The sequence below is a fragment of the Apium graveolens genome, chromosome 3, assembly GCF_009905375.1.
Source record: "Apium graveolens cultivar Ventura chromosome 3, ASM990537v1, whole genome shotgun sequence".
In the NCBI taxonomy this organism is placed as follows: domain Eukaryota; kingdom Viridiplantae; phylum Streptophyta; class Magnoliopsida; order Apiales; family Apiaceae; genus Apium; species Apium graveolens.
The window spans coordinates 185,257,408-185,281,603 of NC_133649.1; the positions used below are offsets into that span (position 1 = coordinate 185,257,408).

Below are 24,196 nucleotides of genomic sequence, written 5' to 3' on the forward strand. Positions count from 1 at the left end.
TTCATAAACTTCGCATAACTAGGCATTTGTTCAAGAGCTTCAGCGAAAGGTATGTTGATATGAAGTTTCTTGAACACCTCTAGAAACTTCTCAAACTGCTTATCCAGCTTTTTCTTCTACAGCCTCTTAGGAAAAGGAGGTGGAGGATAGATTCGTTTCTCCCCTGTATTACCCTCAGGAGGAGTGTGCTTAACAGTAGCCTTCCTTGGTTCCACTTCTGCTTCTTTCTGCACTTCTTCTTCTTGAGCCTCAACTTCAGATTCTGGAGTCTTTGCTTTTTCAGGATTCGTAACCGTACCTGACCTCAATGTAATTGCCTTAACATGCTCCTTAACTTCCTTCTTACCTGGCACTTCAGTATCGCTTTGAAGCGTGCCAGGTTGATGATTTAGTAATGCATTAGCAAATTGCCCTATCTTATTCTCCAAGGTCTTGATAGAAATAGCTTGGCTCTTGCACATGAGCCTCAACTCCTCCAATTCAGATTTTTCATTAGCTTGCGGTAGCTGCTGAAGTTGAAGTTATTTCCTAAGGGCATATTGCGGTTGCTGAAAACCAGGAGGGTTATACTGCTTTGCTGTGTATGGCTGATAAGATTGTTGTACCGCATTCTGATTATTACTTCAGCTGAAGTTAGGATGATTGCGGTTATTTGGATGATAAGTGGCTGGAGCTTATTTCTGTGATCTCTGAAAGTTGCTCACAAATTGAGTTGATTCGCTAGAAATAGCGCACTGCTCAGTTTCATGCGCCCCCACACAAAGCTCACAAATACTAGTGATTTAATTAACTCCATAATTAGACAAAGTATCCACCCTCATTGTTAAAGCCTTAAGTTGGGCAGCTATAGCAGTTGCTGCATCCAACTCCAAAATTCCTGCTACTTTACCCTAAGATAGCCTCTGAGAAGGATTCTTGTATTCATTAGCAGCCATCAGTTCGATCAATTCATAAGCTTCATTGTAGCACTTAGCCCACAAGGCCCCTCATGATCCTACATTGAGCATGGGTCTAGAAGTATCACCCAATCCATTGTAGAAACAGTTTATAATCATCCAGTCAAGCATGCCATGGTGTGGGCACTTCCTTAACATCTCCTTATATCGATCCCAAGCCTCACACAGAGATTCTCCAGTTTGATGTGCAAACTGAGTAAGAGCATTCATGATTGTAGCTGTCTTTGCCATAGGAAAGAATTTAGTGAGAAAATTTTGAGCAAGATCCTCCCATGTGGTGATAGACCCTGGTGGTAGAGAATGTAACCAACACTTTGCCTTATCCCCAAGAGAAAATGGGAAGAGTCGCAGCTTGATAACATCTTCAGTCACCCCATTGAACTTCAAAGTGTCACAGATCTCGATGAAATCCATGATGTGCATGTTGGGGTCTTCTGTAGGAGAACCCCCAAACCGAACTGAGTTCTGTATGATCTGAATCATGCTCAACTTGATCTCAGAGGTGTTAGCCAAGATGGCTGGTCTGATGATGCTCGACTGAATATCATTGATCTTAGGCTGCGAATATTCCATCTAAGCCGTAGGAATTTTTGCTTGATCTCCCATCACTACTAAAGCTGGTTCCTCGACTTTCTCTTCTTCTTCTTCTTGTACTTTATCTTCATCCTCAAAAACATCCCTTCGAATCACTACGGCTTCTTCCTCAGCTTGATCCAGAGTTCTCTTACTAACCCGAGAACGCGTATGCATGCACGCTCGCTAGATTCCCTGAAACACGACAAGGAAAATAGTAGGTAAGTAACAATGTCTGAGTCAATGAACTTTAACGATCACTAATGACAAGCACATAAACTAAAAGATAACACCGAGTCCCGGGCAGCGGCGCCAAAAACTTGTTCGTCGCTAAGCACGTGCTAATAATACATACAAGTATACGTGATCGCAAGTAATATAGAATTATTTCTAGTTCGTTCCCACAGAGACTGGTTAAATTAACTATGTGATTTATGACTTATGCAACAATGATATGGCTACTATTCGATGCTAAGATGAATAACAATTTGGGTTTGATCATACTATGATTAACTATTGAAAATTATACTAGAGAACATTAACTAAAGAGATTAAATAGAGTTGAATAATATATGACACAAACATGGGATTCTAACTTTATTAAGTACTTCATTCAATAGCTTTATCGTTCTTAACCTTAGCATGTAGTGGTGATGACACTAATCAAACAACACAAAACTAATAATCTGTGACGCCCTCTAAACCCGGGTCAGAAGTTTGGGGTCCACAACACACACACACACCATATTTAAACCTGTATATAAAATGGTACATGCATTGACCCTTCTTTATACAACCACGTATCGTAACAGGTTAAAGTATAAAAATAAGCCACCACCTTAACTTTTATTTCATCGTACCAAATCCCAGCTAGTTCAACTTACAACTGATAATAATATCGTTCTTACAATCTTGCATAACTCATCTACAATATAAAGCTCCTGCTAGCTCGATAAAACTTAACCTAGAATCCTAGCCCGCACATTGGACTGGAAATCCTTGTTACCAACAATTTCCTTTTCAACTGTTGAAAACATAAAAAGGTTTGCAAGAGTGAGCTAACTAGCTTAACAAGTCATAATAGTAATAACTGAGGTTAAACAATAACCAATTGAAATGATTCAAAAGAATCAAGTTTCTGAATAAGCAATAATTAGAATTAAATATTCACTTTTCATTTTAAAAAAACAAGGTTAGGCTGCTGATCAATCACGTACTAACCCCGAGAAAGGCTCCCAGCTTTGATCTATATACTGGATCTAAGGCACGCATTGGCCTATTATGACCACGAATCTGGTCCGACCATAAATATGGTCAACATTTATAAAACCATCCATTTCTAAAATAATTCAATATGATAACCAATGTAATTCAATAAGCTGAATCATAAACAACGTATATCTTGAAGCATAGGGTGATTCACAATATCATGAAGGTATAACAAGGAATTTAAAAAGATTGGCTTTAAATCAAGGAAAGAATCAGAAAGTAGAAGACCAAGGGTTGAAGGGTTCCAAGGAATGGTCTTCTGTTAAACAAGCAATTCAATATCAGAAATCAGTATGTGGTAGATATGTATTTGTGGAGTAGTATCGTATGTGTCTGGCTCGTATATGAGAATTCAACAATTAATGGTTTATGAATAATAAGGCTTATGGCTCAAGATCAATAAGAATCAGGGTTCAAGTTTGAATAGTTTAAAGCGCTTACAATATAAAACATGATTTATTTTGAATACTAGCAACATGTTATGAGAAAGTTTGAAAATATTTGCAATATATCTAGAAGAAGGTTCAGAAGTACTTGCCTTATCACAGATGATTTCCAACTTTACTTGTACTCATCTAACAGTTTTACTCATCAATCACTTTCCTTCTTTTTTTATGTCTTGCTTCTATTAATCAATCACTTGCCTTCCCTTTCTATGCCTCAGTTCTATCTACGGATCACTGGCTTTCTTTTTCTATGCTTCGCTTACTCTTGATTTCTGCACTTGAATAGATGCTGGATTCAGAAAGAGTTTTCCGAGAGTTTCGATTTGATATATTGCACGACCGAATCAGAGTATGATAACGCCTTCGTTCGTGGGTTTGATTATAAAAAACGCGATGTTTTTAGGTTTTTTTCTCTGTAAATTCTATATTTCTACTGATCGATTATGATTATACGAATAAAATGAAATAATAGAAGGGATATATATATATATATATATTTATGGAATATTGGTTCATGTTGGATCGTTTTGGATCGATAAATTAGTTACTTAGCCGCTAAGTAACTGCAAAAACGATCCGATGTGGTACCCGTATTGGATAATTATACAAATTGGGATTTTTATAAAACACTTTATAAGAAAATAATGTAATAATATCCCGTATTTCGAGAATACGGGTTTTGTTGATTCACCGAAATAATTATCGTATCCGTAATCCGGATTGAAAAAGTCAAAACATGGAAAATGTCTGAAATTACCAGATTAGGTTAGGAAGGAGTTTTCGAAAGAGTTTCGGGTTGTAAAAATGTAAAAACGGTTGAGGTTGGACGATTCCCGTCTTTATAAAATAGTTTTGTAATTATTCAGAAAATAACTAATAAATTCATAAATCATTTATAAATCATATAACGATCCAAAAATTACCAGAAAAATATCACAATCATCCATATTTTATTATTGACATAATAAAATTAACATACTCACATTTTATCATATATAAACATCCAACTATTATTATGAATCATCAGATAATTCACCAAAATCACATAATAATCACATAATAATTATTTATTGATAAAAATAATTACACGCTATGTCCCGGATACTACATCATTCCCCCCTTAAAATGATTATGTCCTCAGAATCACACTAAGGATCAGATAATGTTACATCCAAGTATCTCACATCCATTTTCTTAGGTTGATCCCTCAACCTTACAACTTTTCATAAACTTTTACTCGCAGCATCAATCAATACTTAACAGTCTCTTGCTGACATCATATTCTATTAGTTGCTCATATAACTCAACTCAAGCCTCCATTTTATATATAATGGAGCTAAATTAGTCTTCATGAGTATACATCTATACACACCTATGAACCTGCTATACGTGTAGCGGTGAAGCCAACTCACTTACACTTATCCTTTCTATTTTACTGTTCCAAAAGGACCAGCATAATGCATATTAATTCTCTTTTCTTTCTAAAACTAGTAATTCATGCTCATGAATGTTTGCAATAGTTACTGGTTGTTGAACCTCATTCCCACATATTTCTTTGTTTAATTAACCTAGTTTGTAATTGCTTCCAATCGCATTCGAGCCTCTTTAATTGCTCCCTTAATCTTCTTGTCCATCTGGGAATGATATACTGAAACCATGACGTATTCGATTTCTAACATTCTCGATTTATTCCATAATTAAGAATTAGTAAGGAAATCTTGACTGGATATGGTTGACGCACCAACTTATAATCTTATCTTATTTTTCTTAAATCATAATCGAGTATATTTATCGAGAGAAAAGCTCTTATTATCTAGAAGAAAATTCACTAACCTGGATGTATCACCAGCATATTCTAACCCATATTATTTATTTATTTTGGTTCTAAGAAGTTCTCATATGAACTAACTACAATGTTTTCCCTTGATGTTTAGTCACATAATGTTTATTCTTTCTTTGTGCCACACTGTCAGAAAGTCTTCTTTGACATCAATGTCTCGTAGCATATTCTCGGAGTAGCTTGAATCCCTTGAGTTATCGTAGCCAAATTCCTATCTTTTAGTTCTGCCTTACTTAATACCCGTTCATCTAGGAGTGGTATATACTATTCTGGTTCGACATAATTCATTGTATTCTGAATACTCCTGACAAATCTTAAATCAAACAATATTGATCATTTACAATCAATTTCTGGATCTGATGACGTACCGCCATTTCTTCAAGCAGCAACTAACCCACTTATTGAATGAACTGCTTGCTAATAAAAGAGCAAAACTGGGTTTGGATAACCTATCAATAATAATTTAATTTACGCTTTTCTCACCCTTGGTTCTCAGGTGATTTCACTATGACATCTCTTGGAGAAATATATGTATCTTTATTTTTGAAAGTCAATGGTTATAATAATCCATCTAGCCTTTGATGCTCCGTCCTAATCTTTGGGTAGGTATAACACTTACTTACATGTTTCTCCCATTTTCTCTTCATGTCTGGTCACTAGATATTTTCTTTCAGCCCTCGGTATTTAATCGTACTTCTGAGATGCATTCCATATCTCAATTTACAAATTTTTTCCTCAAACTCTTCACTTTACTCCTACCCCACATAATACCCATATATTACCTATATCATGGCATCTTATAAAGTTTCTTTATCATCCTTTTGATTCCACTTCCTTTCCTATTTTCGTTCTTCATTCTCATAGCTTATTCAAAACCGAACTCTTGACATTAATACTCATTTTGATGTCATATCAAATTAGATATCAATACGAACTTTGATGCTCACAACATCCCATTCTGAAGTAAACATCAATTATCTATATTAATACCATTTTCGATATTCAACAACAACTTAAGTATCAACATCAATTAGAAACTAAATTAAAACTGTATCTCACATTTTATTCAAACCATAATTATTTGATAAATCATTTATTGTATGATTATCAAAACAATTTGGAAACAAGACGTCCTTTAATAAAACTTTATTGCAGATGGTAAAATCTCTTTGATTGACTAATAAAATCCATATGTGTGTAGGTCCTAATCTCTTATTCATTCCACCTCCCCTTTTTCATTTCCTTTCTTTCTTCTCTTTGCTCTATCTTAAATCTTTAGTTCTTAAAACGTTCTCCTTACTTGTCCATACAAATAACTTTTTATTTCTCTTGTCCATTATAAAGGGTATATTCATCCAAGTAAAGCCTCACACACTTGCAGCACTTCCTGAATTCTACTAGTGCCCTTACTTCCTCCAAATTTCTCATTGCTTTGATTTCAGATTTGAAATTCACATCAAAATTTGACTTAATCTAATTGGAATCGATTTCCATCTATCTGACTATTAATTGGTAAAATTAACCAATTAAATTACTTAATTGAATAATTACACCAAGTGATGACTAGCTAAATGAAATCAAAGGCCAATTATATATAATCGGATTGGCTATAACAACCTTTTTCAAGAGCCGAGATCACAATTATTTGGAGTATCAACATGAATATCAATAACAAACGGAAGTATACTTCTCTATTTAAAAGCAGGGTAATTTTTGAAAATTTGGGCAGCATCTTCTTTATATTATTGACTACCAATCGGGATCAAGCCGACAGCAACAATCAATCAAACAACCAACAATCAATCCTCAAATATACCAATCCATTGCCACTTTATAAACTCACCACTTCACTACCTCATGTAATATTAATCAGTACAACCCATGTGTCTAGTTCAACTTAAAATTATAGCGAACAATTCTTATTATACCATACCTTTTTCTCATATTTTCTGATTATAATAGAATATCACTAATGAGTACCATTGCAAATTATTCCAGGATTCTTCTAGTTCATCTTTTAATTCAAGCTCTCTAATTAAAAATTCACTTATCCTTGACAAGGTACACTTGTTCTTTTTAGTTAACTTGTTCAACTTTTAATAACTAGCACATGGTCTCAACCAATACTATCATAACCCTGTGAAAGAATTCAATTTGCTTTAAAGCAATACTTGTTAGCCTGAATAGCCGGATGAAGAATGCTTGACTGAATGTCATCAATTTTAGGCCGATAAGAGTCCATAAGAGCTGGATCTGCCGGAACAATACGATCACCCATGATTAATGGTTCTTTCTGCTCACTTCCTGAATCTGAATCTTCAAAATCTATCTTCTCCGGAATATCAAGAACTTTGTCTGTCTCCTCAGCTATATCTAAAGTCCACTTGCGAGTACGAGAACGAGTTTGCATAAACGGTCGCTAAAGTACCTGAAACACAACTGGAAACAATAAGTAACACGTCTTAATCACTGAGTCCTAATGACCAATGATGGTAAGTACATAAACTAAACAAATACGCCGAGTCCCTGGCAGCGGCGCCAAAATCTTGTTAGGGCGAAAACACGCACTAATAACACACGCCAGTATACGCGTTCGTAAGTAATATAGAATACTTTCTAGTTCGTTCCCACAGAGACTCAGACTAATTATGTTCAATTAAACTCACTCACCAATGTATGATTACTTCTCAATGTTAAGATAATAACACTTAGATTTGATTAACTAATTATTAACTACAATTAACTACTAGAATTACGCACTTAATTAACACTTAAATTAACAATATTAAAACACTCATGAGATCACAACTTTATTACTACTTCCTTCAATAGCTATTGTTATTACCCTTAGCATGCAACAGTGATGATATTAATCGAATAACATGAAACTGATAAAAGCCAACTTTCATTGTACTAATACCATTCTACCAAACATCCACAATTAAGATAGAAGTTGAATAAGCGTCAATTATGTTGAGTCCCTATATGTCTACAGAAATTGACAACATAACGATTTAAGCACAAGTTATTCCTTTTGATTACACAGGGCGAATAAAATGGTTAGAGTTACCCACTAATCATGCATACTCGTACATGAACCTATGCTAGCATGGCAAGTTCTAAATCTCATGATCCATCATCGCTTCACAAAAGATTAACACCCTATCTTATATGTTCGCAACGCACATAAGACGAATACGCACAACCAATACTAGATATCATACAATCGTCACACACTAAGGTATTAAACAACTAACTAAAGAACTCCATAGTAAATCCGTTACGACCCCATGATCACGATTAGCCCATGATAGCACTCATCGTCATCATGGGTTCATATGAAAACATGATAATAACACACAATAATAATAACTAAAAACTACTTATATTAAACCAGAGTACGTCACAAGAGTAAATAGGTTCAACGTAAAGAAAACTAGCAACCAACGTTACAAAGAAATAAAGAATCACAAGAAAATATGCTTCCTCTTCGTTGCGGTATGTTAAAATTGTCTTCTTCCTTATCTCCTCGCTCTCCGATTAATACTACGATCCAACCTTTTTGAAACGTCTCTGAAATCTACTTATATAGGAGTCCCATAAAACCCAGATAACTCAGAAGTTGGAAGCCAAACAGAAATAGGAGTCTAAAATATTTAATCTGAAATTACGACCCTGCGCGGCCGCTCAGCATTCCTGAAAAGGGCGCTCAGCTTCCTGAGCGGTCACTCAGCAGAGCTGAGGGGGCGCTCAGCTCCCTACTGGAAAATGCTCTGTTTCGCTCCGTTTCTTCACTGTAATCTGCTCCTATCTTCCCACTTGCAATGCTAAACACATGCCAAGGCTTATTATTAATAAATTCTTTCCCGAAATGCAACTAATACCCTAAAATGCACAAACACTAGAAAAACGCATCAAATATACAAAATACTTGATTTCAAGACACCAATTCAAGCTATTATAAGACGTTCTAAGTGGTATAAAATGCCATTTATCACATATCAACATGCTCCAATATATCACAAGATTTTCTAATAACAACCATGCACTTATCGTAAGATTTGCTAATAGACATGCATATATATACCATATCAACATGCTCCAATATATCGCAAGATTTTCTAATAACAACCATGCACTTATCTCAAGATAATGCATCAATATATTTACATCACAACAACAGTATAACGGGTAGAAAACTTGCCTGAGTGTTCTGGGGTAGAATTAAGCTTAGAGTGGGTCCGGTAACCTATGAACAATAATATAAGCCAGAATTAGACCACGGTCACTTAAGAAACTAGTCAAAACTCACTCATACCCTAACGATCACTTACGGTCACTTATACGCTTAACGATTTGTGTTACTCGCTTGCGTACCCTCGGCTCCACCAATTTTAACAATTTAACCGTTACGAATTTTAAGGCGACTCATTCGCGAATACTCTACCAACTGCCTAACCCACCTTACATAATTGTTTCGTAATCTAATTAGTCTTTTAAGGGCCTTAAACAAGGTCTCAAAGTAAAGCGAGGGGTAAAGGTTCGTTCGCGAAACGCCGTTACTTAAAACGATCGTTTCTCCTAAACCGTACATCGGAACCAAGCGAAGTACATATCAAAACGAAACTTACGACACGCTCTAGCTAATAATGGCAATGTTACAGATTGGTTAGTGAGTTATCTGGTCCGAGATTCATGTACAACAGTGTAAGGAAAATGGGCATTACGACAGCTATGTTTATGAGATTTTCAAGTTTCTCACTACACCAAAACCTCACTAAAAAACCCACAATTATTAACACATCAAAATCTCAACTAAATAATACTATACCAGTCCTTATTCTCCAGATTATTCATCTCAACCAACCTCAATCAAGTTCTATTAACTATAACAAGATTCATTCACCAAATCACTCCAAATTCAAATCAAACTACTAATAATCAAAGATCATGCTTCTCATTTAGAAAACCAACCATCAAACTCACTAATAATCAAAGTAAAGGCTAGGGTTTGAAGTTTATACCTTCCTTGAGAGGTGTTAAGTTGCTAGGAAGCCTTAGGGAGCCTCCTACAAGCTTGATCTTTCCATAGAAATCAAGAACACAAAGTTAGACTTTGAAGTTTCGAAAAGTCTGATTGAAAGAACTGTAAAAATGAGGCTCTTACCTTACTTATTTGGACGATACTTGTGGAGAATAGTTGTAGGCCATCTCAATACCTTTACAATGAGCTATAGAAAACAATATTTGAGTGAGTATTGAAGGAGATATGGCAGTTTAAAGTTGCTGGGTTTGTTTTGGCCGAGAGCTTTGAAGCTTGGAATGGGGGAGAGAAGATGAATGGTGCTTGGTTGATTTTTTTGGAAAGTGAAATGAATTTACTTGGTTGTAAATCAACCTTGCAAAATTTCTTGCTTTTGCTTTTTGATTACATCATTGCTTGCATCATCAATATGCCACATGTCCACTTCTTGTGGTGTAAGGGTGTCTTAATCTTTAACCACATGTTTTAGCTTCTCTTGGAAGCTTTCTTCCCATCCTACTTGCATGAGCTTGTCCCTTGGTCATTTATTTATTTTACGGTTCGCTTAACTCTCGTTCTCGTTCGTTGTTTGAGGGATCATATCCGGGATCTTATTACTTGGGTTCCCTTAAACCTTTCTCAATACTTTATATTCCTTTTATGATCCTCTCTTATAATTCTTGAATTTAAATCCTTTTAATCATGTTACCTTATACTCAATTCTTTCGGTATCTGGTGGATTTTCGGGAAAAATCAAAGTGTCCGGATTCAAATTCTAACGACCTTTACATACACTCATTTACTTTATCGAATACTAATACGATCTTAGATTTTCCATAACAGTACTCCTATATAGCGTGGTTTGATAATTTTCATTAATCAGCATCATCAGCAAAAGTTACTATTCCTTAGTGTTTCAAAAATTCCAAAAATTGGGGTTATTACATTTCAATTCCTAACTCTATCATTTCTACTCTCTCGAAGGATATTCCTCATCCGTTGACAAGTGATTGTCTCTCAACGGATAAGCTTCATAGCAATTATCCGTCGACACTAACAACTGTTATTTCAACGGATATCTCTCATCCGTTAAAAGTCTCTATACGGCCTGAAATTTCTAAACTTGTTACTAGTGTAGATGACTTAGTAGTTGTTCAATCACTCTTCAAACTGAGGGAAGTGAGTGACTTGAGTGAGAGGTTGAGTTGCTCTCAGGAAAAAGGAGAGGAAAAGAGTGAACAAATGCATGCTATTTCTTCCAGCATGGCAAAAGTGAGTGAAAGGAGTCCCACCTTAGATAGTAAAGGTGAGGGTGTGGGGGTGGGAAGCCAAGGGGAGCCCTTGATACAAGAAATTAGATATAATGAGAGAAAAGCAGGTACATAAGAATGGGAAGATCCCATTGCTAGTGAGTTAATGGATGTCAATAATGCAGAAAAGAGACATTATTTCAGCAAGAATATCAAGCTGTTCTAGATTCTGTCTCTTTTGATGCTGAGGCATTTACTCATCCTATTCCGGCATATCAAATTCTAGCTGAACAGGGAAATGGGGATTCTGCGAAGACTCTAAACTTGGTGCATACTACAACTTCTATACTAAAGGAAAATGATGCAATCAATTCACTTCCTTCTACAGCTGGTGATGATTTTGACTATCCTTCTGGTGCCTCTGGTGTTTCTATTGGGGATGACTCTCTTGGAGAGGATGCTGAAGAGGTAGGCAGGAACATAGGGGGAGAAGCAAAAAATTCAGCTTGGATGTTTACAAAGGACTGCAACTATCATCACTTCCAATCGAGCTTGTTCAAACTTATTCATCAAACTCAAGCTGCCATTCCAGCCACCAACAATGCCAGCACCAAAATTCTTCTATAAGACCATCTAGAGTCTCTACAGTTGCACAAAATTCAGGCTCTCCAATATAATCAAACTGTAGATGAGCTAAAGCATGAAATTGAGCAAGTCAAGGAGGATATCTCTAAGAGACTAGATGCCAAACTTCCTGACTCCACCATGCTAACCATCAATCAAAATCTCAGGAAAGAGTATGACTTGAATTGGATAGTTGAGGAATTGGGTTCAAGGCTATCAAAAGTGGAAAACAAACTTAGTTGCTCAAATTCTTACCAATCAACAAACTCAGACTCATCTGCTACAGCAACTGGTGGCTGCTCAAACTTCAATCCATGCTCAACTTGATGATAACAAAAAGGGGGAGAATGATGTAATAGTCCAAGTTAGCAAGGGAGAGAAGAATGTGCATGTTCAAGTCAGTAAGGTAATTGTTTCAACCATTACCTTCTCAAAGCCACTGGTGTTAGACAGTATTGACTTAATCAACATAGCAGCAGCTGAACTCAAGCTGAAAGAATAAATGAAGAATCTTGATGCAAGAATTGAGAAGGAATTTGGTCCAATTGTAAATAAAAAAAATCTGTGAAGCACTTCACTCAATTGAGATAAATTCTAATAAGTGAAATGAAGTTGGGGAATATAGAAAGGGATCAAACCTCATCTAAAAGACATCAAAAGGCCACTGTGATTCTGAAGCCCTAAAATCACTCGTCAAAACATTCAAGCAAAAATCCATTGGACCTAGTCTATGCAACTCCCCAACCTGATGAAAAGAAACGGCTTAGTCATTCTATTGTAAATCACAAAGATCCAAAAGATTCAGTTTTGAAGAAAATGATAGAAAAAATCTACAGGCATGGAAAACTAATTTGTGTGATGGATGGACATCCTCAATTTGGAGAAGCCAAGAGAGAAGAAAAATTGAGGCTCAAGCATCATTAAAGGCAGACTGTCTTAGATGCAAAGAAACAAGCTGAAAAGCTTGCTACAAAGTCAGAAAGTGAGAAGCTTGCCACCATAACTAAGACTGAAAAGAAGGAGGAACCAAAGCAGAAATATGTGAAAAGAGTAAAGGAAAGAGCCAAAAGAAAGCTGGTATTTGAAAAAGAAAAGGAAGAACCAAATCCAATTCAGTCTACTGCTACAAATCAACCAACTATGCCCATAATAAAGCAAGTTGAAATCAAGGTCCATCCTGGTGTGAATTTTCATAGTGAGCCAATCATTCCCAAGGATGAAATAATAGACTGGGAAAGCTTACCTATTCCTGAGCTGAACATCCCAATACCATACACTTCTAAAAGAAGAAAGAACATACCAAGAAAGCTAGTCAAGTCTATCCCATTCGAATCCAAAACCTTATCTAAACCCAAGCCAACAGCCAACAAAGGAGATCAACTCTTCTTTCATGACATACATGAGTTTTCAGACATTAATCTTTACTTGTAAGAACTAGATGAAGTGAGAGAAATTGATGCCAACAACAGACTTCCAGAAAGACTAGTGTTCAGGTACAAGGTTGGAAAGGAAATTACTTGGCATCTTCATAGGATTCTCAATGAAGGCTACTCTGTCTTAGTTAAAGTATTCTCTGCAATCAAGAAAAATTTTGGATTCACCATGGTGGCCAAAAAGGAGATACTCAACAAAATTGAACAAATCAGACAAAGATGGAGAGATCCAAGTGCACTACCAAGAATCTTAACTATTACTTACACTGGGAGTACAGTGCACTTGAGGCCATATTGGTTGATGGAGTTCAAGGATGAAAAGAATACCAAAAGATTTTTCAGATTAGAAGACCTGCTAAAGATATCAAGTAATGAAACTCTCAAGCAAATGCATGAGATGTTGGATCTATCTAATGAAGATGAATCTGAACTCTACAGATAACTTCAATAACAGATAGAAGAGAATAATGAAAAACTGGGAAAGAAGACTAGACACTCAAGGAGAAAAGATTAATTTGCTTAGACTAGAGGAGCACCTTGAACAAAGCTTGTGAGACTTTTGAACTCTCTTTTATCAACTTTCAATAAAATTGCAGCACTTATCATTTTATCTACTATTGAATGATCATTTTGTATAAGGTGTTTTGTTATCATCAAGTCCTCCTAAGTTTATGCCTACAATTCTAGTAGACATAAATTGGGGGAGATCGTTAGGAATATGTTGTAGGCTTGATGATATTCTACCAAAACACCTTAGTAGATTTAATTAAGTGATATTTTAACTATCAACGGATAACCACACTTGTTCATCCATTGATAGAGTAGCTTCAGTTTAAATAAGTTTTATAGCACATTTCTGTATAATGTTATGTCTTAGAGTATTAGAAGTTGTAGGATATTTTAAGTCATGTTGATTACTAGAATGATATGCAAAATAGGTTGGCTAATTGTAAATATTCTATGCCTTGTAATTTTGCATAAATGAAATTGAGTCAACTGCTATGGAAATACTTTCAACGGATGTTTCCAAGGCTTCGACGGATGACCCAAGTCTCAATCAAAGGATGATCCAACGGAGTCTCAACAGATAACTTATAGAGTCTCGACGGATAATAGATTCAAATAGAAGTTGATAGTGACTTGACAGTCACATGGGTTGATTGTATAGAAAAGGAATCAGGATTATAAAGATCAAGAAGCATTTCCATTTCCATGTAAAACAGGGACGTTCAAAGATGCCATATCTATATGGATTGCATTGGACAGAGAAATGAAGAAACATGTGATTAGACCTAGATAATAGACTTATGTTTTGTCTTACTACACATGTAACTTGGTGATATATAGCAATGAGTTTATAATTGATTTACACAGTCAAAACAAGCAAGAAGAAGAGAGCATTTGTAAGCTATATCTTTAAGCACTCTCTAGTTCAATTTGTAATAACTCTTATAAGCAGCTGTGTGCTTTTGCATCATATAGATCTTATATATATATATATATATCGTGGAAATAACAATCCACCAGAAAGTTTTAAACATCCTTGTTTATTTACATTGTGTTTGAATACTTGAATATTTTTAATCCACAATTAGCATATTCAAACATTGTTATATTTATATTTGTAAGAAGTTTTAATTTCGAAAAGAAACCAGAATTTCATTCAACCCCTCCCCCATCTGTAATTCCGTAGTTAGATTCTTTGGGAATAACAGGGGTTTAAAATGAAGATTTGTCCTTTTCTGCGGATATATGGGAAGAGATTGACACAGGGCATCTTGTTCCTTTTATTTCTGATAGTTAAGCTTTATTGAGGAAACTCAATAACCGAACTCACACTTTCTGTAGGTTCTCATATGTTGCTATTTGTTATATATCCCTGATAGTTGCTTGAACGGAATCGATGTGAAAAAGGTTGTAAAATATATTGGGCGCGTTTGGGAAATCTATTAAGTGGGCTTATTAACTTATAAGCCCGTAACAACTTATCGATGAGTGTTTGCCTACCCAACTTATAAGTTGAATGTTAACAATGACGTACTTTTTGTCAACTTATTTTGATTTTTTGTTTTGATTAGACTTCTTATATCCTTGGAACTCGTGCATGTATGACTCTTTCAATACATCACTTATGTCTTGCACCTATTCACTTCCTCTTCTATCTCTAACTCTTCAGTTCCTACTTCTTTTTAAACCCTCTTTCTTAATCTTTTCATTTTCTTCTCTCATTTTACCCTTTCATTCTCTCAAAATCCTATCCTTTTCTCTCATATCCCTAAAATCTTCCCTCTTCCATGGCTCGCCGTTCGAGATCCACCGCTAACCAAACCCCAACCACCGGTTCATCTGGCATCAAGCGTCGTCGTGTTGCTACAGTTGTTTCCGAAGCGTCAAGTGAAGCATCTCCTGATTCGTTCGACAGACATGCAAAAGAAAGCGGCTCCAAAATCTTAACCAAGCCTATTCTTAAAGAGCGGATTTGTGATATTGAGTTGTTAACTCGAGTTGGCGTGTATGATTTGTTCAAGTTCCAAGGGTGTGAATCGCTGTTGTCACCGGAAGAAGTTAGCTACCTAGAGCTTGTCCGTGAGTTCTATGCAAATTTTCAATTGCTTTCAGAAGGCATTGTGTTTTCAAATGTTCGAGGGACTCCTGTTGTTTTCAAGGCTGATGCTCTTGCCAGAATTGGAGGTTTGTTAGATCATGGGGTGTGTCCTTTCACAACATACCAGGCGTTTGTTGATGTTCCCGGGCTTCAGTATGAGGAACAGCTCAAAGCTATTATTGGCGAGAACTTTATTGATGTTTCAATCAAACCATCGGTATCTGATTTAACTCCACTCTCTCTTTTGGTTTTTAGACTGTTTCATACAAATTTGTTGCCTCGTAAAAGTGGTCGAGATCGAATCACTTTTCAAGATTCGATTTTAATTTCTATGTTTGTCAAAAAGGTTCCTTGTGATGTGTCTTCCCTGATTATCAAAAATATGCACCATTGCTCGACTCATGAGTCGATGCACTTGCCTTATCCTGCACTTTTGTCTAAAGTGTTTCGGTATTTTTGTGTCTCTGTTTCTTCTGTTCAATCTGAGAAAATTAGTACGTTGTTTGATTTGTCTATTTTAACAGCAAATAATTTGTTTGTTTCGGAGTCAAATAAATTGTATTTTGACGAAACTCATAGGCATGGTGGTGGACTTCCAAAATCCCCAAACTATGCCTCAGACCCCTTAGATTAGCCTACAAACACCTTGCTTAATTCCTTGTTGATTAAATTAAATGAAAATTCTGCTGCTTTGGCTAATCTTAATCAACATTTTGCTTCTGTCAAAACTCTTGGGTCACTAACTTCTCAAGTTAGTATTATGAATGCTTCTTTTGAGTTATTTAGAAAGTTTGTCTGTTCGTCTTTGGATTCTATCAATGCAAAGCTATATGTTTTGCATGCTTCTGATGTCAAGTTGGCCAAAACAATAGACTTTGAGTTTGGGACTCTACAAGAAGGGATGATTTCCTTGGCCAAGGCCTGGGAAAAAGAGTTTGTTAAGTTGTTTTTCAAGCTTGGGTCCGAGACGAAGTTTATGTCACAGCAACTGTCCACTATGCAGGACAAGAGCAAATTGTACTGGCATAAGAAACGTGACTGGATTGGCGATTATACTTTGGAAGAAATCACAGCTCTTCTGCCAGTTCTTGCCATCCCTCCACCTTCGGTCTTCGGCATGACAAGGGAAGAATACAAAGCGAAGATTTTTGATTGGCTTCGAGAACGGGACGGAAAGGCTCCAGCGCAAGATGCTTTTGATAAGCTCTTCTCAGAATATGGTTCTGCTCCTGTTTTTCCATCTGCCAAGGATAAAGCTTCGGGCTCGGGCAAAGACAAAGGGAAGGCTCCAGTTAATGTTGATGATTCAGACTAAGCCTTTTACGATGATGAAGGGGGAGAAATTCTGGATGTTTTTCTGTGTTTTTGTTTAAGTTTTAAGACTTTGGCTTTTCTATGTGGTTTATTGGTTTTAAGACTAGGATGCTTTGATGCTTTTGTGTTTCAGACTAAGGTTGTTTGATGAATGATTTTAAATGTTTTTAAAGACAACTGGACACCCTGGTTGTATGGGTGGGTTGTTCTTTGGGTTTCTTAGTTTTATATATAATTGAGATTGTCTCAGTTGTGTGTTTCATTCTCATTATATGCATACTGTCTCATTCATCCTTAACATATCTTACTGTCTCATTCACATTGTTGCATTCATATTATACCTGTTATATTCTGTTGTTGCTAATTTTCTTCTCCAGGAGCTTTAAGTGTTTTTGATAGGGGGAGCAATTTGTCATCATCATAAAAGGGGGAGAATGTTAATTGTTCGTGTTTATGATGATAAGATCTTTCAATAACAAAATGCAGAAACAACAAAATGGAAGCAACCGAGATTCAAGCATTGCAGTTTGCTCAGATATTTCAGGAAGCTATCCCAGGTTTAGATAAGGGTTAGGGCTTTATGTGTGACTGGATAAATATCTCTTTAACTTATCTCAAACAAACCCTATCTTATAAACCAAGTTTGAATTATTCAAATCCTATCTTTTATTTGGTTTATCTTTTTGAAACAACTAACAGATTAGTTTCTCAAGTATTCATTCAAATATTTTCAAACAAACTTGTATTCAACGCTTATCTATCTTATCATTTGTTTGAAAATAAATCTGTTAGAACTTTGTCTATAAATACAACTCATTATTTCAGATTTGTGGCTAATGCTTTCACCTCAATCTTTCATTATCTGAAAACTCCTTCTTGTTATCTATATACCCGAGATACATATCCAGTAAACAAGAAGCTTAGTTTGAGTTGTAAACTTTCATATTATATTCTTGTATTTGAAAGGCGTATTATATCACTTGTCCCGGGTTGTGGGAGTTTGATTACAACAGGAAGGCCAAGTAGCTTTGTGCTAGGTAGCTGTGTGCTAGGGAAATGTTTCTTTCAAGTAACAGGAAGGCCAAGTAGCTTTGTGCTAGGTAGCTGTGTGCTAGGGAAATGTTTCTTTCAAGTGAGTCAAGTTTGTAATCAAGGAAAGTTTGTAAGTACTTTGTTTTTAAGTGGATATAATACATTCTCTATGCTAGTTGGCATGAGGACTTGGATGTAGGCCATAGACTAGGTGTAGGGGCCGAACCAAGTGAAAACTTCTGGTGTTTTTACTTATTAAGTTTTCAGCATTCTGCATTTTAATTACTGTTATTTACATTCTGCAGTTAATTGAGATTGTCTCATTCATTGTCTCGTTTGTAAAGGGACTGTCCCATTTGCATAAGAGAGTGTCCCATTTGCCTTGACAGTTAGAATATTATTTTATCTATCGAGCCATCGAATTTCAAAAGTATCCATTGTTGTTACGTTTTTCTTGTTGAGAAACTTGCGGCAGTTTGATTTGTAGTTTTATAGACTGTGATAGTAGAATTTGTAGTTTTGGATGAATGCAATAGAATTTCTAATGTAGTTGTCGGATTATTGATATTTTCGGGCTTCAAATGAGGTTCGGGTTTAATTGAGTATTTTGCGTTTATCGTTTCCTTTCTCTTTTGTTGGTATTTTTCTTACTTGGTTTTCCGATTGACTTGAATTCAAATGTACTGGGATGATATACCAAAGTTTTTGTGGTCGATTTGTGAAATGTGCACCTTGGGTGATATAGCAAGTCAGAGGTTCTTTTGTCAGAAGAGGAGGTTTCACGGTAACAGTTTATCTTGCAATCTTATTACTGTCCGTTCTTATGTTGCAAACAACTAGTATTCTTGTTATGCATTGTTCTTCGGGATTTTGTAAGATAGATATCTGTATTTTTGGCTTATGATATACCTGTAGTTGAAGTGTTGATGAAGAGAAGAAGTCTTCGATTTGCTCAATTTATTTCAGCTGCACAGAGGAATATGTACAGGGTTGGTACTTGAAAAACTTTGTTTAACGTTTGTATCTCCTACGCTCATATTAGTTCCCTACTTCTCTTCTTTCTCTATGAATTTCTTACTTCTTAATTAGCCAAAAAAAATCTCTTACTACTTTCTTGTTACATATGTGAATATGCAGTCTTAGGATGATTGTCACACCGTTAAATATAGTGTTGTTTTGATATTTTAACCTGCATTTCTAGAATTGGTTATTATGCTAAATGAGGCTCTGCAAAGTATGCGAGCATGCTATGTTTTGCAGAGGGAGTGAAAGAGGGTTCTTCTCGACTAGGGTTGTTTGAGAAAGTTAGAGAGTACATATGCATTATGACCATTTACAAATCCCCTGTTATAGAAGCCAATGAAACTTGTTCTACTTGTCTCCCTATGTGATTGATGACTTTAAGCTATAGAAGCCTCTATACCTGTAGTCCTTATGAACTTTCTAGCTAGCATATAATAACCCTGTTCCATAGTTTTTGCCGTTCAAAATCATAAGAAGCTCGGTTTTAAAGCAACCAAAGTTAATTCACATGGCGAAGCTGAACTCCATTATGGAGACCCTGCTGTCAATATTCAATCGTCGTGCTCATCTCTCAGACATTCATAGCAGCTTAACTGCAGAGGCCTCCCCAGTGGTACTAATTTTTCGAGACTAAGGATTTGATATATATTATTGCATTGTTTTATATTTAGGTTCTTGCACTGATAATTATATGATCGGAATTTATTAAATTCGTAAAACAATGTATATGTTGTATAGAGGATCTAGGAACACCTAACCCCATAAAATCAAATTTTACTTTTCTTCACGATTAAATTTTTTGAAAACATATGAAAGTGACCCCTCAAAATTCAAAAATCTAAAACTGTATTCTCTAAATTTTCCTTGTATCCCCCTAAACTAAAGTTCCTAGATCCGCCCCAATGTATATATGTTTTATGTTTTGATGTTGCTAATCAAGTTTGTTAAATTCTTTTTATGGAAGGTGTGTACTACTAGGGATTTGCCGGAAGAGATGGTGGCTGACATTGTATCAAGAATCCCCATCAAGACAATTGCTCGCTGCAAGTGTGTAAGCAAAAGATGGAACAAAATACTCTCGGAACCTTATTTTGCTAACTTGCATCTATCAAGATCATCTTCAATCCTTATAACTTGTGGACATAATCTGTATAATAACCTTAAATTGACTGAGCTAGATGACAGATATGACCATCATGGTATTTATCATGAAACTATGATGAGTTTTGACAAAGGATCCGGCCTCGGGTACCCCTACTTGTAATTATGTGGTTCAGTTAATGGATTAATATGTTTATGGAAACACAAACATGAAGCTTGTGTAGTCAATATAGTAACACGAGAGTACATCAGACAATGGAATTTGACTCCAAAGTATGGCTTTGGATTTGTTAAGGCCAACAATGAGTATAAGGTTATATGCTTTTGTAATTATTTTGATTCTGAGTTGATACAAGATCAAATTTTAAACCCATATTGATTATATTTAGAAAAAATCCATATCGTTTTCAAGATCAAATTTTTCATGTTTGTCATTCCTATAAATATAACCCATTCACATTCATCGACATAAAAAAACAATTCAGTTTTATTGACAGAAGATAGTTCTTTCTAGAGGTGATGGGGAAAAATAAATCAATCAGGAACTCTTTTCGAAAATCCACCCATGTCTTATCAAAAATCTTTAACCGGCTGCCAATAAAATGTTTTGCACAGTGTATGCTCGTTCAAAAATCAACCGGAAGCTATTTTTCATACTTTACCGATATCTTATCAGAAATCTTTAACCGACTACCAATAAAAAGTCTTGGAGAGTGCATGCTCGTTCAAAAATCATGGTATTCTTATATAAAATCTCCTGACTTCATTAAACTCCACTTAAAGGATCAAAAGAGTTCTAGTAATTTATATCGATCTTTTAGAGCACAATGTGAAGAATACTACAAGTTGCAATTTCCATCTGGTTGTGGAACATGGTACCGGATGTCGAATGGTGTAGTATGTTTGTCAAGGTTAGCGTTGGAACATTATAGCAAGATATATCTTTGGAATCCTATCATTCAAAAAACTAAAACTCTTCCAGATTCCCCGTTGCACTTTGGTAAGAGGTCCAACCCTATTATTAATGGTACGGTAACATGGCTAATTTATTGTAGGGTATATTTGGGTTTTGGATATTCCAAGGACTTGGATGATTTTCAAGTTAAAATTTTGATGTGTCCTGAGAGGTTGATAGACGGGTCAATCATTGTTAATGTTTATAGTCTCGACTCTAATTCATTGGAGACTGTCGATGATGATCTCTCTCTATGAGTTGAGAAATAATTCCGTGTTTCTAAATAGTTCTGCATATTGGCTAGGGAAGAAACAAAGTGACAGGGAAGCAGTTTTCCGTTTTAATTTGAAGAACAAAAATATTTCAGAGATCAAGTTACCCGAAGAGTGTTCCTCGGGGAAAATTTATATTCAAGCATATGGTGAATCACTTTCTCTTTTTGATTTTAACTGCAAGTCCGATATGCTTGAGCTGTGGATACTTACAAAAACGGGGAACGAGTATGTGGTTTGGAATAGGAAGATGAGTATTAATCTTCAAGGAGTATACGATTGGTTGCCGTTGGGTTTTAGGAACAACGATGAGATAATACTAAGAAAAAAGAATGCGTCTAGATTGGTCTCGTATAATAATGATTAATAATGAGAACAGGGAGGTGAGGAAATTTGCTGATTTGAAAAAGTTACGGCCTTGTAAACGTATCGACATCTATGAGAAGTTACATGTGCCGACGTTTTATGCTTCTGTGGAGAGGTTGCTTTTACTTGGTGATGCGAGTTTGGGTTTACTTGGTGATGCTGACGCAAGTGACATGCTGGAAAAACCAAGAAAAAAGGCGAAAGTAATCTTTAAAGAGTCATTTTTTTTTTGCTAAATTAAAGAGTCATGTTTTGCTTGTTATAGTTGAGCCTTTGGATGTATGATTGGTCTTTGTGTTTAAAAATCACTATCTTCTATGTTTGAACTTGTTGAATTATATGACAGACAAGTTTATTAATCTTTAAAGCATTTTGTTTTGCTTGTTTTAGTTGAGTCTTTGGATGTGTGATTGATCTTTGTGTTCTGTTTTGCTCGTTTTAGTTAAATATTTCGATGTATAAAACGAAGAAATAACCCATGCATATAATACTGAGAAGAAGAAGAAAAAATGTTGTCTTGGTCTCGTATAATAACGAGCTTAGGGTCATGGCGACGAGGATTATGCCCACCTGACCCGTACCCTAATTTAAACCAATGCTCAATTTTCCCAAAATCTATTGTAAAGCTAATGTTTTGATGAGAATTTTACATTTAGGAAGATTAGAAAGGTTAAACAACATAGCACAACATTCAATTTCAACCAGTTGATTGGTTGCAGATAGGCTAAAGTCAGTTCTGTAGTCTAAACACCCTCACCCTTTAAAGTTTGTCACTGGGAAGGAACATGATGTGCACGAATACGTTTCTTTACATTATCATCTCCAGGATGAGAAAGTTTATAGGGTATTCTATAAATAGGGTACCTGTACCACAGACTGATTGATTAATAAAACTTACAGAAAGCAAACCTCAAACTGAAGATCACAAATGTTCGATGACTAAAAAAGTACCAAGCTACAGAAATCCAACTTGAAGGTAGCAGGTCACAGCTCCGGTCTGAACTCAAATCTGTAAATTAGACTTCAAGACAAGATATCTATTAATATGAAAGGGGATGCAAAACAATCAATCATGGGAAATTAAAATATGCTGTCAATCACAAATACTAATTTCAGGAACTCAACTTGCCTTATTAGTTAATGGTCTCCGAGAGTAATCTTTGTTCATGCTCCAAATATTCAAACACAAGCAGCCCAGGGGCATCGCCAATCTCACCCTCACCACCAGATGTATTCATGGGAGATTTATCTTTCAAAGACATTGCTCTTTTCGCAAGTCTGCCAGACAACAAATACGAGAAATAGTTCTACATTAGTAACACGCAGCTGATATACATTCAAAAACCTTGGTAGGGATCTGGTTCACCTACGTGCCCCTATATAAATATGAGATCATACCTAATGAATACATTTAGAAATGTTAAATATTAACTGATTTTGAAGTAGACAACTAACTACTTGACTCAGTAAATAAGATGAGTTTCAGGTTATTGTTGCCGACTAACATCCATTCCATTTTCCCCTTTATTTAATGTTTATTTAAAAAATTTATTATTTATTGAAATCGAAAAATGTTTTGCAACTGCGCAACCCAATATCGTACCACCAATCCACTCAACTATATATGTTGCTAATCTGTTTGTGTATCTTAAAAAATAAATATTTTGTATAATATACTTCATACTATTACAGAATACTTAATTCATATATGAATGTCGATAGTTTTCTTCATACTATTACAGAATACTTAATTCATATATGAATTAAGTATTGCCTCGTAGGCTTATATGCATGAGTGAAGGAACTTAGTTTTCCTGGAATTTTGGGAACTTTAAAATTTATACTTAAAATATGTCTTTTGTCTCGCACGAGTTTTTATACTATTAAATATTATTATTACTAATTTTTTAATAGTTAAATCCAACCATATATCTGTAGGGTAATCAGATTTTAGATTCTGAATTTGGTTTGATTTTGAATTTTGGAATTAATATGCCAGAAATCTTAACCCATATTGATTATAATTAAAAACAGAATCTATATCCTATCCAGGAAAAAAAAACCGAATCTATATCTTATCCAGGAAAAAAAAGTACATGTTTGTCATCCTATAA

General features: G+C 35.5%; 1 non-coding gene across 1 annotated transcript; it reads left to right on the forward strand.

Annotated features, from left to right (window-relative positions):
- The first annotated feature begins 1,065 nt into the window (after positions 1-1,065).
- On the forward strand, positions 1,066-1,172 carry LOC141715930 (small nucleolar RNA R71). The gene has a single exon (XR_012572670.1). It is a non-coding gene; the product is annotated as a small nucleolar RNA R71 (small nucleolar RNA).
- The last annotated feature ends 23,024 nt before the right edge of the window (positions 1,173-24,196 follow it).